This window comes from Halichoerus grypus, chromosome 7 (genome assembly GCF_964656455.1).
Source record: "Halichoerus grypus chromosome 7, mHalGry1.hap1.1, whole genome shotgun sequence".
In the NCBI taxonomy this organism is placed as follows: Eukaryota; Metazoa; Chordata; class Mammalia; order Carnivora; family Phocidae; genus Halichoerus; species Halichoerus grypus.
The window spans coordinates 114808763-114823618 of NC_135718.1; the positions used below are offsets into that span (position 1 = coordinate 114808763).

At 45.5% G+C, this 14856-nt stretch overlaps 1 non-coding gene across 1 annotated transcript; it reads right to left on the reverse strand.

Annotated features, from left to right (window-relative positions):
• Positions 1 to 6807: 6807 nt before the first annotated feature.
• LOC118522238 (U6 spliceosomal RNA) lies at positions 6808 to 6914 on the reverse strand. The gene has a single exon (XR_004910541.1). It is a non-coding gene; the product is annotated as a U6 spliceosomal RNA (small nuclear RNA).
• Between the last annotated feature and the right edge of the window lie 7942 nt (positions 6915 to 14856).

Genomic DNA, 14856 nt, shown 5'->3' on the forward strand with positions numbered 1-14856 from the left:
TTTCTTTTTTTTTTTTTTAAAGATTCTATTTTGAGAGAGAGGGAGAGCACAGAGCACAAGTGGGGAGGGGGGTAAGAGAGGCAGAGACAGAGGAAGAAGCAGGCTCCCTGCTAAGCAAGGAGCCCGATGTGGGACTCGATGTGGACTCGATCCCAGGACCCTGAGATCATGACCTGAGCGGAAGGCAGACGCTTAACCGACTGAGCCACCCAGGCGCCCCAGAGCTAACATTTCTTGAATGCCAATATGCGAAAACTATGCTAAGTGCTCCATATGCTTCATTTTACAGAATATTCTCAACAACGCTCATCAGTAAGAACTCATACTTCTAGGTGGAGCAATGAGGAGTAGAAGGGTCAAGTAACCTGCAGGGTAGTAGGTGGTGAAGTCAGGACTCAGACCCAACATGAGTAAGTGGAGGAGACCAAGCTGAACCACTGTCTGCCTCCAAAGACCGCACCCTTTAGCCACTCTTTTCTTTTCTTTTTTTTTTTTTAAAGATTTATTTATTTATTTATTTGACAGAGAGAGAGACAGCGAGAGAGGGAACACAAGCAGGGGGAGTGGGAGAGGGAGAAGCAGGCTTCCCGCAGAGCAGGGAGCCCGATGCGGGGCTCGATCCCAGGACCCTAGGATCATGACCTGAGCCGAAGGCAGACGCTTAACAACTGAGCCACCCAGGCGCCCCTAGCCACTCTTTTCTACTGAGTTCCTGAATCTCCACGAAGTCTCCGACAACTCCGAGAGCCTTGCACGTGCAGTCATGCAGTTAAAAACTATGTTAATTCTGTGGAGGTTTATTCAAGAAAAATGTTCAAAGGAAGCAACGTTGCTCATTCTAGCTCCGAATGAGTCTTCCCTTTATATAAAAACAGCTATAATCTTTGCAACTGCATAGTGATTGTGCCCTGCCCCCAAGTGCCAGGGCCCAGGGTTGCAGGATTTAAGAGACTGTTTGTGACTCCGCCCCTTTTGGAGCGGTCTCTTCCTTCAGCTTCCATGACCTCTCTCTTTCCTGGTTACCCTCACTCATTTCCAATTGCTCCTTCTTGACTCTTCTTCCTGCCCCTGGTCTGTCCCCTGGAGCTCTTCCCCCCACTCTTACATTGTGTGGGCTTCCAGAGGGATGTAATCTAAATCCAAGACATCCAAGCTGTCCCCCTCTGCATGCTGAAGACCCCCACTCTCCACCCTCATGAGGTGCCCAGCAGATATGTATCAAGTTCCTACTATGTGCTACATAACTGGGTGGAGGACACCCCCACCTGTTCAGATACTTTACATTTGACCTGGTAGGATCCAAATGGATCATCTTCCCCTTCTCTGAATCTTCTCCCAGAGAATGGCATCATCAATCACCCAAGCCAGCAACTTGAGAAATTTTCTCTCCTTTACCTTCCAAGACAAGAATGCTGCCCCTTTCCCTTCTCTTAGAGGAATCTCCTCTCCCATCTCCCCTGCCTCTATCCCAGTCTGGAGTGGTGGGATCTCCACTGCAGAACTGAACCCACCTCCAGCCTGGTCTCCCTGCTCCAATCCTGTCTCCCTACAGCCACCTGGTGATCTTTCTAAAACCTTGTGAGCATAGTCCTTGTGAGCAGTGAAATGTGGTCCCCAACTGGCTCACAGTGCTGAAAGCTCCTCAACCCACCTTCTCCAACTTTGTCTCATAGCCTCCCAATTCCTGTATGCACCCCACACTCCATTCACATCAACCTGGAGTTCACATTCCACGAACATGTCTGCATACTCCCTACCTGGAGGGTCCTTCCTGCCCCACCTGGAAGGTCCTTCCTTCTCTACCTGGGAGACCCTCATGATCAACCCCCAGCCAGAGTAATACCCCTTCCTTGTGTCTTAACACCATTCATTACGGGGCCTTTTGGGTGGGTTCATTTCTTTGTCACCTTTGTGAGTCCTTAAGCTCTAAGCAGAGGTTAAGTCCTGAGCTTTGGAATCAGCCCACTTTGCATTAGTCAGTCTAATTCACAAGACAAACCTAGGAATTGATATTATCTTTCCCATTTTATAGAGGAGTACACCGAGGCTCAAAGAGACTAACTACTTTGCCCAAGGTTCCCCAGCTGGTAAGTGGTGGTCCCAAGACATCACAGATTGTCTGGGAACTAATTTGGTAGAGGGTCAAGCTCAGGTCTGGGAATAAGCTTGATCGAATGAGACGAGGGTAATGAGGATGGTGGAAATGCATGTACTTGTTGAAGAGACCCTGAGGAGGTTTTCACTCGGGGCTGATGTGCTGGGGTCCTGGATTGGGGGCACCGCTCCCCACATTGCCCCTCCTACGTCCACAGGGGTGTGAGTTCAACACTGTCACCCGCCTCCATCCTCCTCTTGTGGAAGGCGGATGCCAGCGAGTCCACTGGAGCGGCACCGCGTAGCCTGTAAGTCAGCCCCCGACAAGCCTCCCAGGTCAGATTTTAGAGGAAGATGCCAAGACCCAAGGAGGCCTAGGAATTTGCCCACAGTTAAGAAGGCTGGTGAGCGACCCAGTCCCCAGCCCCACTCCAGGCTTGGAAACCACACACCTGGCTGTGTCTGCCTAACAGGGAGAGTCCCATGCACGGCCCCACCAGACTGCTACTCTCAGATAGGCGCCCCCCCCAAGAATGCTTCTCTCTCCGCTCGGAGCCCCATCCCCAATGCTCGAAGGGAAACAGGGCTTGAGTCGGGCGTGGTCACCTAAGGCAAGAGGACAGTGACTCACCGTGCCCCTCCCACACTCCAAGGGGCAGGCAGGGAGGGGGGAGGATCTGGTTTGGCCAGGGGAGGTCTGACGTGGCCAAGCAGAGTGGCTCAGTGTTGGGTGGGAGGGGTCTCCCCAGAAGCTCGGAAGCTGCTTTGGACAGAGGGGAAAGACCCTACATCCCAGCTGCAGCAGGACCGTTGCCCAGGAAAGACCCAGCTCTTCATTGTTCTTTTTGGCATCCGGTCTCTGGAGTGAGTGTCTGAGGCTGCTCTGAAAAGGGGGCCCAGTGCCTGTTTATCTTGCCGCCTGCAGCCCCTAGAACACGCCCCAGGCTAGCGGGCACGTCAGCCTGGAGCCCCGCCAAGCCCTCGCTCCTGGCTGCGGATGCCGCTTCTCCAGCTCTGGAGCGCAGTGGGTGCTCTCTTCTTCCTGGGCACACCTTCCCCGAAGACCCCTGGGAGTCGCTGGCCCAAGTCTCTCTGGCCTTGATGCCGGCTTGCAGGGGCCAGTCTGCCCGGCTCTTCCTGAGTGCAAGGTGTCTTTGCGGCCTCTCTGCTGCGGACGGGTGCCTTAGAGCGAGGATGACCTGGGGCCTCCAGAGCGAAGCCCTTTCTAGCACCCCGGCTGTGCCATTCATCGCCCTGTGGTCCTGTGGGGTTCCTGCCTCCCGGGTCCCTCCTGCCGCCACCAGCCTGGGAGATTTTGCTGAGACACACATGAACCTCAGAAGCAGCTTCTCTCAGAGCAGAATTCCCTCCATGGTCTGTGGTCTCCTGCTAAGTTTTTTCCAGGGTTAAATTAAGGTACATGGTGAGTGAAGTATGGAGGGAAAGACCCAAGTTTGCAAAGTCCGGGATTAGACTCTAGCAACCTGGAATCAGCTCTGGCCTGGTCACTCCCTGGAGTTCAGTTTCTTCATCTGGAAATGGTGGACCGGACTCACAGGTCCCAAACTAACGTTCCCCAGAACCCCAGGGTTCCATGAGGTATTAATAGGTCTCCTATGAAAAAGAGAATTCGGGTCCCATAAGTTTGGGTGATAATATATGCTATCTCATCCTCCCGGCAGATCATTAGGCCCAAAAGCATTTCAAAGGCTCAGGGAAGTCCTGCAGTGAAAACAAAACTAAACTAAACTAAACCAGTTTACCTTTGTTTAACCCTGCCTTTCTCACAAGTAATTCACCATAGAAGCCCTTTTCCTCAAAATAGCAGTCAACATCCTGGGACACCCCCTTGGGACAACCTGACCAGATAACCTCTGGGGTTTCTTGTTGCCAGGATAGGCGAGGCCTCTCCACCCCGGGGCCGGGAGCAGGCAGCGAGCGGCTCTACAGCAAATTCCAAGATCCCACAGAAAGGTCCACGCTGCACATAGAAAAGGCTCCCTCAGGGGCAAGTGGCAGTCCCTCCCAGCTCTATTTTATTTTTTTTTTAGAAAGTCTACTGCTAGGAATTAGAGACCAAGAGGGGGAGACTTTAAAAAAAAAAAAATCTCATTTTTTTACTCTGATTCTTTGTCAATTTGATGACGTCGGTTCACCTTAAGACTAACAGCCTTGGTTTGCCCATCTGTGAAAAGGGACTAGGGAAGCTTCACTGGCGCCCACTCAATGTTAGCCCTCAGAAGTCCCCAACCTGGGGCCCCCGCACACCAAATGGGGAGAAAGGCATAAGCTGTTTCCAATATTTAAAGAAGTCTAATGGAAATTATGCATTTACCATGAGAAGTGTCTTTGCTTTTGACTGGTATTGTATCAACTCAGTATGGCAATACTGGTTGTCGTGGGGACAAGGATTATTATGCAATAGATATGGTTGGTTTGTTAGACAATTTTTTTTTTTTTTTTTACAAACTCAGTGTCTGTGAAAGTAATAAAAAGATCAGCTGGTAATGAAAAGGTAAAGAGCTCCTGACTCAAGAGCTTGGGCCCCAGAGCAGTTTAAAAGTGCTGTGGTGGAGAGCAAAGGGGTGGAGGGGACGCGGGGGAAGTAAGGGTGTCCCCGAGGGGTTCCTGGGGGAGACCCGGGGTTGCGTATGGGAGCGTGTGACGTGGTTGTGACACACGGCTTGGCCTTTCAGAGCACACTGGGGAAGGATCTCCGCGGGCCGAGACAGGGCGGGGGGGCACCACCTTTACCGAGCTGAGCGGAGCAGAGCCCATTCAAGCGGGCTCAGGGGTCCGGCCAACGTGGATTCTGTGCAACTTCTTAGCCTTTGGGCAGTGCCAATGTCTGAGGGCTTTCAAACACCTGGGCGTTCTGATTTTATATGTGCAGAGCCCTGCCCCCTTGAGCCCCGCGTCACCTCTTCACAAGCTGCCACATCTAGAGGTAGTCTGTGAGGTTCAGGGCTCTTTACTCTTCCCTCCAAGATGCTGTTCACTCAGAATCGCCTCACTAGTTTCCTGTTCTCCTTTCTCCCCCTTGGGCCCCATTGACCAACATTTCTCCGCCAACATCCAGCTCCATTTTGGTACCAGCCTTGGGAGCTGGGCCCACAAGACTTCTCTCTCCCCCAGGAAAGCAGCGATGAAAATCAGGGTTGGTAGAGCCTTACGCATCACCCAAAGGTGGTTAGCTTTTTCTAACTCTTCAGAGCATCTAAGACAACAAAGTCTTTCCCTTGTTAATATTGATATTGTTAATAATATCTCTTGCTAAGAATTGGGCCATATCTGTGAAAATTTAGAGGAAACAAGAGGACAACTGACAGGGGGATTCCATCTGCCCCAGGACCTAAATCAGACTGCTGGCTTTAACTAAATGACTAAAGCTGAAAAGGATTTTTCTCTAGGGTATTTGAGAACAAAACATTTTGTTGTGTGGTTTTTAAAAAATTATGTCAAATGACTTGATAAATAAATGCATAATTTGGGGTGGAGGAGTTAGCCATTAATTAAACTGTAGGGGAAAACGTGAAAGACATTGGCATGGACTAAAAAGATTATTGGGGGTACTGTCTATTGCATCCTTCCAGATTATCTAAGCTATTTTATAATCCTCTAAGTTGTGGAAAAATGGGTAGTAATGCAAATTATTTTTGTCCATAGAAATCCCAGTTGTATTTAGTGGAAGTTAGCCCCATGGATACTGACCAGCAAAATATTGCTGAATTTGCATTTATTTGTAAATTTCAGCATTCCAGATGTCTATATATTTGTGTTTTGGATTCTCTTTTGAATAGGTTGTAACATGTTACTGGTTCTCTCCTTCATTAATGACTTAAATAAAATCTCTGAGATGTGTTCATTTTATAGCTATATGAGAGGTATGATTATGCCCTCCTTTAAAAATTATCTTTTGACACATCCATAGAGAAAGGGCCATGTGAGGACACAGCGGGAAAGTAGTCATCAGCAAGCAAGGAGAGAGGCCTCTGGAGTAACCAAATCTGCTGATGCCTTGATCTTCCAGCCTCCAGAACAAGAAAAAATAAATTTCTGTGGTTTAAGTTACACAGTGCATACTATTTTCTTATGGTAGCCTTACCAGACTAAGACTATATACCCAATTTGTTCATCCATTTATCTATTGATGGATATTTTCTTGTTTTCAGTTTTTGACAGTTATGAATAAAGCTGCTATTAACATTCATACACAAAAAATTATCTTTTGATGAATTCATTCAACTTATTTATTCAACTAATATTTCCTAATGTAAACTAGGCATTATGGTTGGACACCCAAGATAGAAAAATAGATAGCATCCTAGCCCTAGAGAACAGTCTAGTATGGGGAATGTGAAGTGGTGGGTAGACTGACAAGTGACCAGATTTAGTAAAGATAAGGAGTGCTCTATTACTCAGCAATTTAAAAAAGGATGAGATCTTGCCATTTGCAACAACACAGATGGACCTAGAAGGTATTATACTAAGTGCAGTAAGTCAGAGGAAGAAAAATACCATGACTTTACTTCTGTGTGGAATCTAAGAAACAAGAGAACAAATGAAAAAAGCAGAAACAGACCCCTAAATACAGAGAACAAACTGATGGTTGCCAGAGAAGAGGGGGTGAGCGGATGGGCAAAATGGGTGAAGGAGAGTGGGAGGTATGGGCTTCCAGTTATGGCATAAAGAAGTCATAGGGATGAAAGGTACAAATAAGGCATATGGCCAATGATAATGTGTGTCATCCTTGCACAGGGGTCATGCTAATCTTCTCTGTATCGTTCCAATTTTAGTATATGTGCTGCTGAAGCGAGCACTGGCCAATGATAATGTAATAGTGTTTGTGGTGACAGAGGGCAGCTACACTTGGGGAGAGCACAGCATAATGTGTAGAGTTGTCCAGTCACCATGTTACACACTTGAAACTAATGTAACATTGTGTGTTGACTATGCTTCAATTTAAAAAGTAAAAAAAAAAAGGCAAGGAGCACTCTAATGGCTGGGGGTGGGTACTGGTGGGATAAGTATAGGGGTGTGGTAGTCTTCTTGAAGGAGTGAAGTAGAGCTCCCTGGCACTGCCTGAGCAGGTGAAGAACAAGAGGGGAGAATTCTCTGCAGAATCAGCCTCAGGCACAGAGGCGGAGAGACACGCCTTCCTGGAGCTTCCATTTTGAAGACAGAGAGAGATGAGGGTGGACCAGCAGATGGGTCAGATTCCAAAGGGCCTCGTGTCCTACAATGTACAGAACTGATTGTAGGTAACGTTTAAAATTACAGAAAAGAGTACAATTTTATTTATTTCTTTTTAAAGATTTTATTTATTTATTTGACAGAGAGTGAGAGAGCACAAACAGGGGGAGCGACAGAGGCAAAGGGAGAGGGAGAAGCAGGCTCCCCGCCGAGCAGGGAGCCCAGCACGGGGTTCGATCCCAGGCCCCTGGGATCATGACCTGAGCCAAAGGCAGAGGTTTACCCACTGAGCCACCCAGGTGCCCTGAGAGTACAGTTTTTGACTTCTCAGATCTCCTGACATATGCAGGAGAATAAATAACCTGGTCCAATAAGTCATTGATGATTTTGAGTCACTGGTGAAATGACATGGTCGGATGGGTGTTTAAAAAAAAACAAAACCAAACAACGTTCCAGACTAGCGGGAAGAAGGATTAGAAGCAAGGGGACTAGCACTTCAGGGTAGGTTTTCCAAAAGAAGGCAGTGAGAGGGAGTTTGGGGTGGACAAGCTGTGGAAGTAAGGGAGAGAAGCAGGGTGAGGCAGGGAGAAGTTGAACTGCAGCGCAAGGCTGACAAAACCTTGGCCAACCCAGCATGGAACTCTGGAGCGAACATCATACCTCTGAGCGCTGTGTGTGGGGACAAGATGGCTGCGCCTTTATGTGGATTTGTCTAGTCACGGAATGTGCGTTGCCCCAGGAAGGGCATGGTTTTGGGTGCAGCAGCTCTCCACCACCGAGGCAGACCCTGAAGGAGCTGTCCGACCCTGCTTACGGGGCCCCCACAGCCGTACCCCACGTCTATGAAACAAGTCCTTCCTTGGAAAGAGGTGTGGGCGGTGTGTTTCTGTGAGCACTATAGTTCACTCCTTGTTCCATTCAGTTTGTTTTCCCTACATGTTCTGGCAGCAGTGCTTCCCGAATGGCTCAGGTCATTTCTTCCCAAGAAACTCAGAAGGGGGAAGTTAGTAGGATGAGCCAGCCCGGAATGGTGCAGTTGGATTCTCAGTCACAGTTGACGCTCATCCGTTCTAGAAGCCTCTCCTCATCGGTTACCGTTTCTCCTGGCTTCACAAGCTAGTCTGATACGACCCAGACCTCGTCTCTAGGGGACCTGAGCCCCTTTGTAAGCTGAGGTTTCTATAGCTCTCCATTCACTGTCACTGTTGGGCAAGAGAGCACCAAAGGTGCCCAAGTCACCTGTGTTAAAAGGTAATTTTTTTTTCTGAAAAAAAAATTAGGACTCTCAGACACAAAGATGGATGAGATATGTGTATATATACAAAATTTAAGAAAGTCAAAAGAGCACAAGCATATTTGGCATTAAGGGATATTGGGATGAATTGCAAGTAGAGGTAAAATTATTTTCTGCAGTGGGAAATAAGTCAATTAAAATCACCACAAGACAAGACAGAATTTACATATAATTACCTACAATTTACCAAAATGTTGAAAAATAACTTGAAGATGAGGAACACGACCAGAATCTGATAATCTGGAAAGGTATGTTATAAATGATGCATAGTGTCCACTGAAACACATTTTTTCTACACCTGGGCGCCAAACATAATCTTCCCATGTCAGTGGATGGAACATTCTATAAACCGTCATATGGTGGTGCTGGTTGAGACTCTGTGGTCAGGAAAGGCAAGGCCAACCCATGACCTGAATATGTACCTATTCTTCTGAGAACAAAGAATAGATTTCTAAACTTTCCAGGATGGAAAGGGCCCAATGTAGTCAAACTGCTACCAAGTGGCTGGTTTGTCTCTTGAGGAAGACAAATCAATACGGTGCTCTACTGGGGACTCTGTTGGTTGCTGCTGTAGGCAGGACAACTTTAATGGCAGCAGTAGCCAAATTATCTTTGGTAAGTGAGAGTCTATGCTGTTGGCCCATGAATAACCTTCATCTCTGCTCCCACATTTTGTTCATGTTTCCATTGTGCTGACACTGGAGTGGCCCGTGATAGAGGCTGGCTAAGGCCAGTGGGCTGAGTCATCTGTCTACTTGATTTAGTTCTTCATCAATGGTGGATGCTCTCTGGGGATTTGAACATAGGATACAAAGATTTTCCTCCTTCAGGTCCACTTCTTTAAGTTCATCCACATACCTCCATCCCAGACCCCTTATCCCTAATTTTCCTGTTTTTTCCTCATCAGCTAGCCAGGCCATTTGCCACTATATATTCTAACCTTGGGACACTTCTTTTTTCTACACTAAGTGGGTGACCCAGTGCACTACTCACAGCTCTGAATATTGGGAGGATTTTCTCTTATTACTGTCTTTTAAGCGCCCCGCCCCCCACCCCCTCCCTGTGTGAGGTTGTAGTGTAACTCTATCCAGTTTCAGCTTGCACTCACATACAGAGTTGACCCATCCATGAAACAACCCGGGGTTTTTCCTCCTCTTTCAGTTGGTCTTACAGGATGCCTCGTCCTGCCAGAGATGTGCCCAGGAAGAGGACCTCCTGGGCAATCATGGTAGATGAGAGGGGTTCTGGATTACCTGCTAATGCAGCCTGCTTGTACCCTCTCATCCTGTTGGTACTCAATCCTGGAGGTACCACTTCCACTTTATGATGGACTGTGGCTGAGCTAGTCTCATTGGGTCTTAGAGGACCCTGCATTTGATGGGCAGTTTTAGCCACAAAGTTACTTGGTGACTTTCTCTCTACCAGGGCCTACTAGCAGGTTAGGAGTTGTTTTCCAAAGGCATACAATTCTTCAGTGCAGACGGCATGGCCTTGCTGCAGAGCCCTGGGGGCTTGCATTGTGATTTTCTCTCACTGGAGCTTGCCACAAACTCCACATGGTGTCCTTCCTCACCACCGTACCTCTAATCCCATGAGGTCTGTCAGAGCATATGGATCTGGATTGTCTGCATGGTAGCCTGGGCTAGCTGCAGAGGTCTTTTCTGCTCTGGGACTCAAAGTTGGCTGCCTTCTATGTCACAAGATGCATGAGTCAGAATAGTTTCTCTAGGTATTGAATATGCTGACTCAAGAACTTGAAGAGGCTTACCAGGCATGTTTCCTTCTTCATAGTGAGGTACAAGATGCAATAATTTGTCTTTTGTTTTGCAGATGTCCTCGTTACTGGACCTGATTCCTGGCCTTCTGAAAAGGTTACAGTTGTGGTAGGCTCCTGAATTATTGCAGGGGTTAGTGCCGACCCTCTGGAACACACATGTCTTATAAAGGTCTCCAGCAAGCTAGCCACCTCTTGCTCATCTGACCCTATCAATATAATATCATTGATGAAATAAAGGTGTTATTCTGTGGATGTCCAACTGGTACAAATATTGAACTCAATATGGCCTTGGAGCAAAACTGTTAATGTCTGTTATTTCCATGGAAATGTGAATTGTTTCTGATCTTTTGACTGAAAGAAAAAAGAATGCCCTCACCCAGTCAATGGCTGTATACTATACACTTGAGGTGGTATTGATCCGGTCTAATGAAGATACCACACCTGGACTCTGCTTGCAACTGGGGTTATTATACTTGAGATTGTGATAGTTTAGTGACCCTTCCTACTCCATGTGGTTTCTTCAGGGACCAGACTGGTCAAACTAATAAGAATTGAGAGGAGGAGATGAATAGAATGTGGTAATACATCTCTATTATCTTCTCCCCACAATATGACTTTACATTTATTTATGCCTGGGGTGGGGGGGGGGGGAAGGTTAACTTGAGAGACTTGCACTTGGCCTTTTCCAGTATGACAGCTCTTATTTTGCAGACCAAGGAGGCAAAGTGGGGTTGGGCCAACTGCCAAACAGGTCATTCCAGTTATGTATTAGCAGACTGAGTAACTGACCACTGAGTGGGTCCATGGGAGCTGAGGATCTCTGTAAACTGGACATTGGTCAGGACTACATTTGTTATCTGGCCCCCATAGGACCCACTCTAACATGGGGGCCATGATAATTCAGGTCTTGGGCCATCAGTGACAACTCATGCCCTATGTTCAACCATCCTCAAATATCTGGGTATTCCCTTTACCCTAATGTGTAGTTTCCTAATCATTATTGTGTATACTTGCCATGATATTGCAGTGTTTTCCCTCCTGTGGACCCAGCCATCTCTTCTGTCAGCAGTTCTGGGTCTGAAAACTGGCTCGGTCAGCTTCAGAAATTGGGCAAGGGATTGTGACTTTTTATTGGGGCAACGGCCTCAGCTTTGAAATTGTCCATCATTGACTTCTGCTAGTATAAGCTCAGTAGTACCAGCTGGGTAACTGCCCATCTATTTTGTCTCTAGGGACTCTGTTGTCGGAATTATTCCCATAACTCTCTGTGGTTCTGACCCTCTCAGCTGCCACTGTGACCTTGCAGTCAGGAGAGTAATTGTGACTTCCTGGCTTTGGGTGGTTTTATGTTGCCACCTGGCTCTGTTGTTTCAGAGTCCTATCATCCCCGTTGCTATCAGCCAACATTGTTCTGTAGTGATGTCTTTTTAGAAGAGTCATCTTTGAATTTTTAGTGATGGTAGTGCACCTCTGAACAGTGTATGCTTCAGGACCTTTGTCCATGGTGTGTCCTCTTGGCCTTCCAGCCACAGTATATCCATCATGCCCGCTTCCCTGAGACTTTTAGCTCCATCCTTCACTGTCTGCCAAGGCAATTCTGGAATTTTAACTGCTCAACGTTGGCCATCACTTTTTCCATGTTTCTAGGAGCCATGCTAGTAGCAAGTTTGCACCAACTCCTGGAATCTTTGCTAGAGAATTAAATTCTGTATCTTGCGGAGCACTTCCAAGTCAAAAATTCATCTCTATTCAATCTTATATTCTGGCTCCTTTCTTCATTCTTAGGATCTCCTCCAACTCCTATCAGTACCTGTATACTATCTTACGGTCCTTTTAGTGTATAGTCCCTATCTTCCCTTAGCCGGCCCAGCATGTCCCCAGCTGAGTTATGAGGATCCTGAGTGGTGCCATGTGTTGTCTTGCACAAGAGAAGCATCTTTAATATTTCCCATTTTGGAGTAGGGATGGGGAGTGCTAGTGAGGATTATGGGGAAATAGGTCTATAGACTCAGACTTTGCCCAGGGGCTTGTGGAGTTAAAATCTTTTGCGGGGAGGGGATCCAACTAGATGTTGCATCTGATGTGTACGATTTTCCCAATGAGGACCCTGACCTTGCATAACAGACCTGCCTTGGTTGTCTTTGAAATTCTGCTACTCTATTTAAAGTCCTGATTGGTCTTCATTTTCTCTTCTTTCCCGTTGTCTCCTACTGTAGGAAATGAGAATACTGTATGCAACTAAAGAGGCCCTCCGTTTCCATATCTGGCTTTCAGTTGCCTGATACTTGCCCTCAGCTGTTCATTATCCTTCTGTAGGCATCAGTGACACTTAGAAAAGCCATCCAATCTCATCATCCTATAGCTACTGTCCCCTCTCTACATGGATATGTAGTGATAACAGGAGTCCAGCTCTCCAAAACACAACTAAACATACTATTTCACATAATACTTACGATTCTGTGTGAGTAGGAAAAAATGAGCTGTTGTATCAATCCATTAGATGCCTAATACTACCTAAAGACAAAAAGGCCATTTAAGATTATTTTTTAATTTAGTGAGTTAGAAAATGTTTCATCCTTGAAATATGTTTGCCCTAAACTCCTATATACGTTAGTCTTAAGAAGAATCATGTTCAGGAATCCAAGAAACCCAGAGAGAAAAACACGCAATCACATGAGCCATTCGCCAATGACAAAGGAGTCAGCAAACTGTTGGAAAACAGAGCTTGTAATAATGAAAAAAGGACAGAGTTTGTAATCAATCACTTATTTTCTTTTAAAAACACATAACCACATTAACTTTTTGTTTTATACAACCATCTAGAAACTATAAAACAGTACCACATTGTGCATTTAACCTACTTATCAAGAAGGGAACTCCACACATTGTAAGAATTCTACCCATATAAGAAGGAAAAAGGAGACAGCTAATAGCATAGTCACAGATACAACATGAGTCCAAGCAAGCATCAATTCTTTGACGTCACCTTTTCCATTTACCAGAGTGGAGAGAGTAAGAAAGAAAGCAAGGGAGAAAAAAGAGGGAAAGAAGCACCCACAGAGGACTAATCACATTCCATAGTTACTTTTGACAACTATAGCTCAGGGTTTCATAGAATAGTATCATTTGACCAACACAATGTGGTAGGGGGTGAAGGAAACATGAGTAGAGGGAGAGGGTTTGAAAAGACAGATACATTTTACACCCTATTCCCCTCCTAAATAGTCTTCATTGATACAAGCTTCTGTGCTAATCCAGAATATAGCAAGAAATTAATCTTAATGTGATAAAGCTTCAATTATGCTCTTTTTGCAAATGTGAGTGGCTCACAATTTTACTTTACACTTCAAAAGAATAACAATGTCATGATCAATTACAGGATTCTTTCAGGATTCCCCACAATCTTTCTCCCTATTCCCACCATGCTGGTGTTACAGGACAATCAGGGAAGTCTGGGTAGGAACATCAGGAAGTTTGGGTAGTGAGATGGAATCCTTGCTCTTTCTTATAAGTCCACACCTTTCTGGTAGTAAGTCTTCTCTCTGATTTGTAGTGGCATAGAAGAACTAAGGTAATATGGTGGAAGTAGAGTCAAGTAACTGGTTTTGAAGGTATACAAGATGAGACTGTAATTAGCAGACACACTGAATCCAAGGCAAACAATTGGTTATTTGATTGTCCTCCTCAGGTTGACGGCACCATAAAAAAACTGAAGGTGGCTTTGATATACTAATAAAATAAACCAAAGGTCTGCTACAAGGAAACGTATTTTAGATGAAAATTAGTATAATGATTCTTTTCACTTCAGTTTTGTCCCTCTCACTTCCTCTTCCACTGTGAGTAAGCAAATACATTCTGGAAGGTTGTTTTTAAGGGGTAACTCAGTATCAGAGTTTTGTCAATTTCATACAAGAAAGGCCATTATTAAGTGTACCAGTCAGGAGGCTCATCTCCATTCTCAAACTTCTCATATTGCTTAAATTAAGCTCTTTCCAATCTAATGAGATGATTTTATTTTTTCATGTGTGGTGAGTAGAATGTGGTTTAATGCTGGTTAAATCACTGGTCTGTAGCACTGACCATTACAAATTTCTTACGCTCTAATATAATCAATTCTATCCCACATGTGCTCTGACACTGTACAGATTGAAAATGTAATGCAGAAAGTTAGCTTTTAAGATTTACTATCAAGACTGATATTTGAAATGTAGAAATGTTTTTAAGTATTTGTAAAATCTCATTTTAACTCTCCTAATCATCATAAGCAAGACATAAAAATAAAATTTATGCATCATAAAATGAACAAGGCTGATAAATCTGATTTATTCTTCTTCACCTTTTTCTGAAGTCTACCGTAACTTGTATTGTCTTAACCTAGTGACTAGATCTTATATGTAATGATCCTGGCTTATTTATTAGATCTGAGAAAAGTGTGGCAATTTTGTAGTTGAAAAAGCCATAGATTCAACATGATTTTTCTTTTTAAATCTGAGAAAGA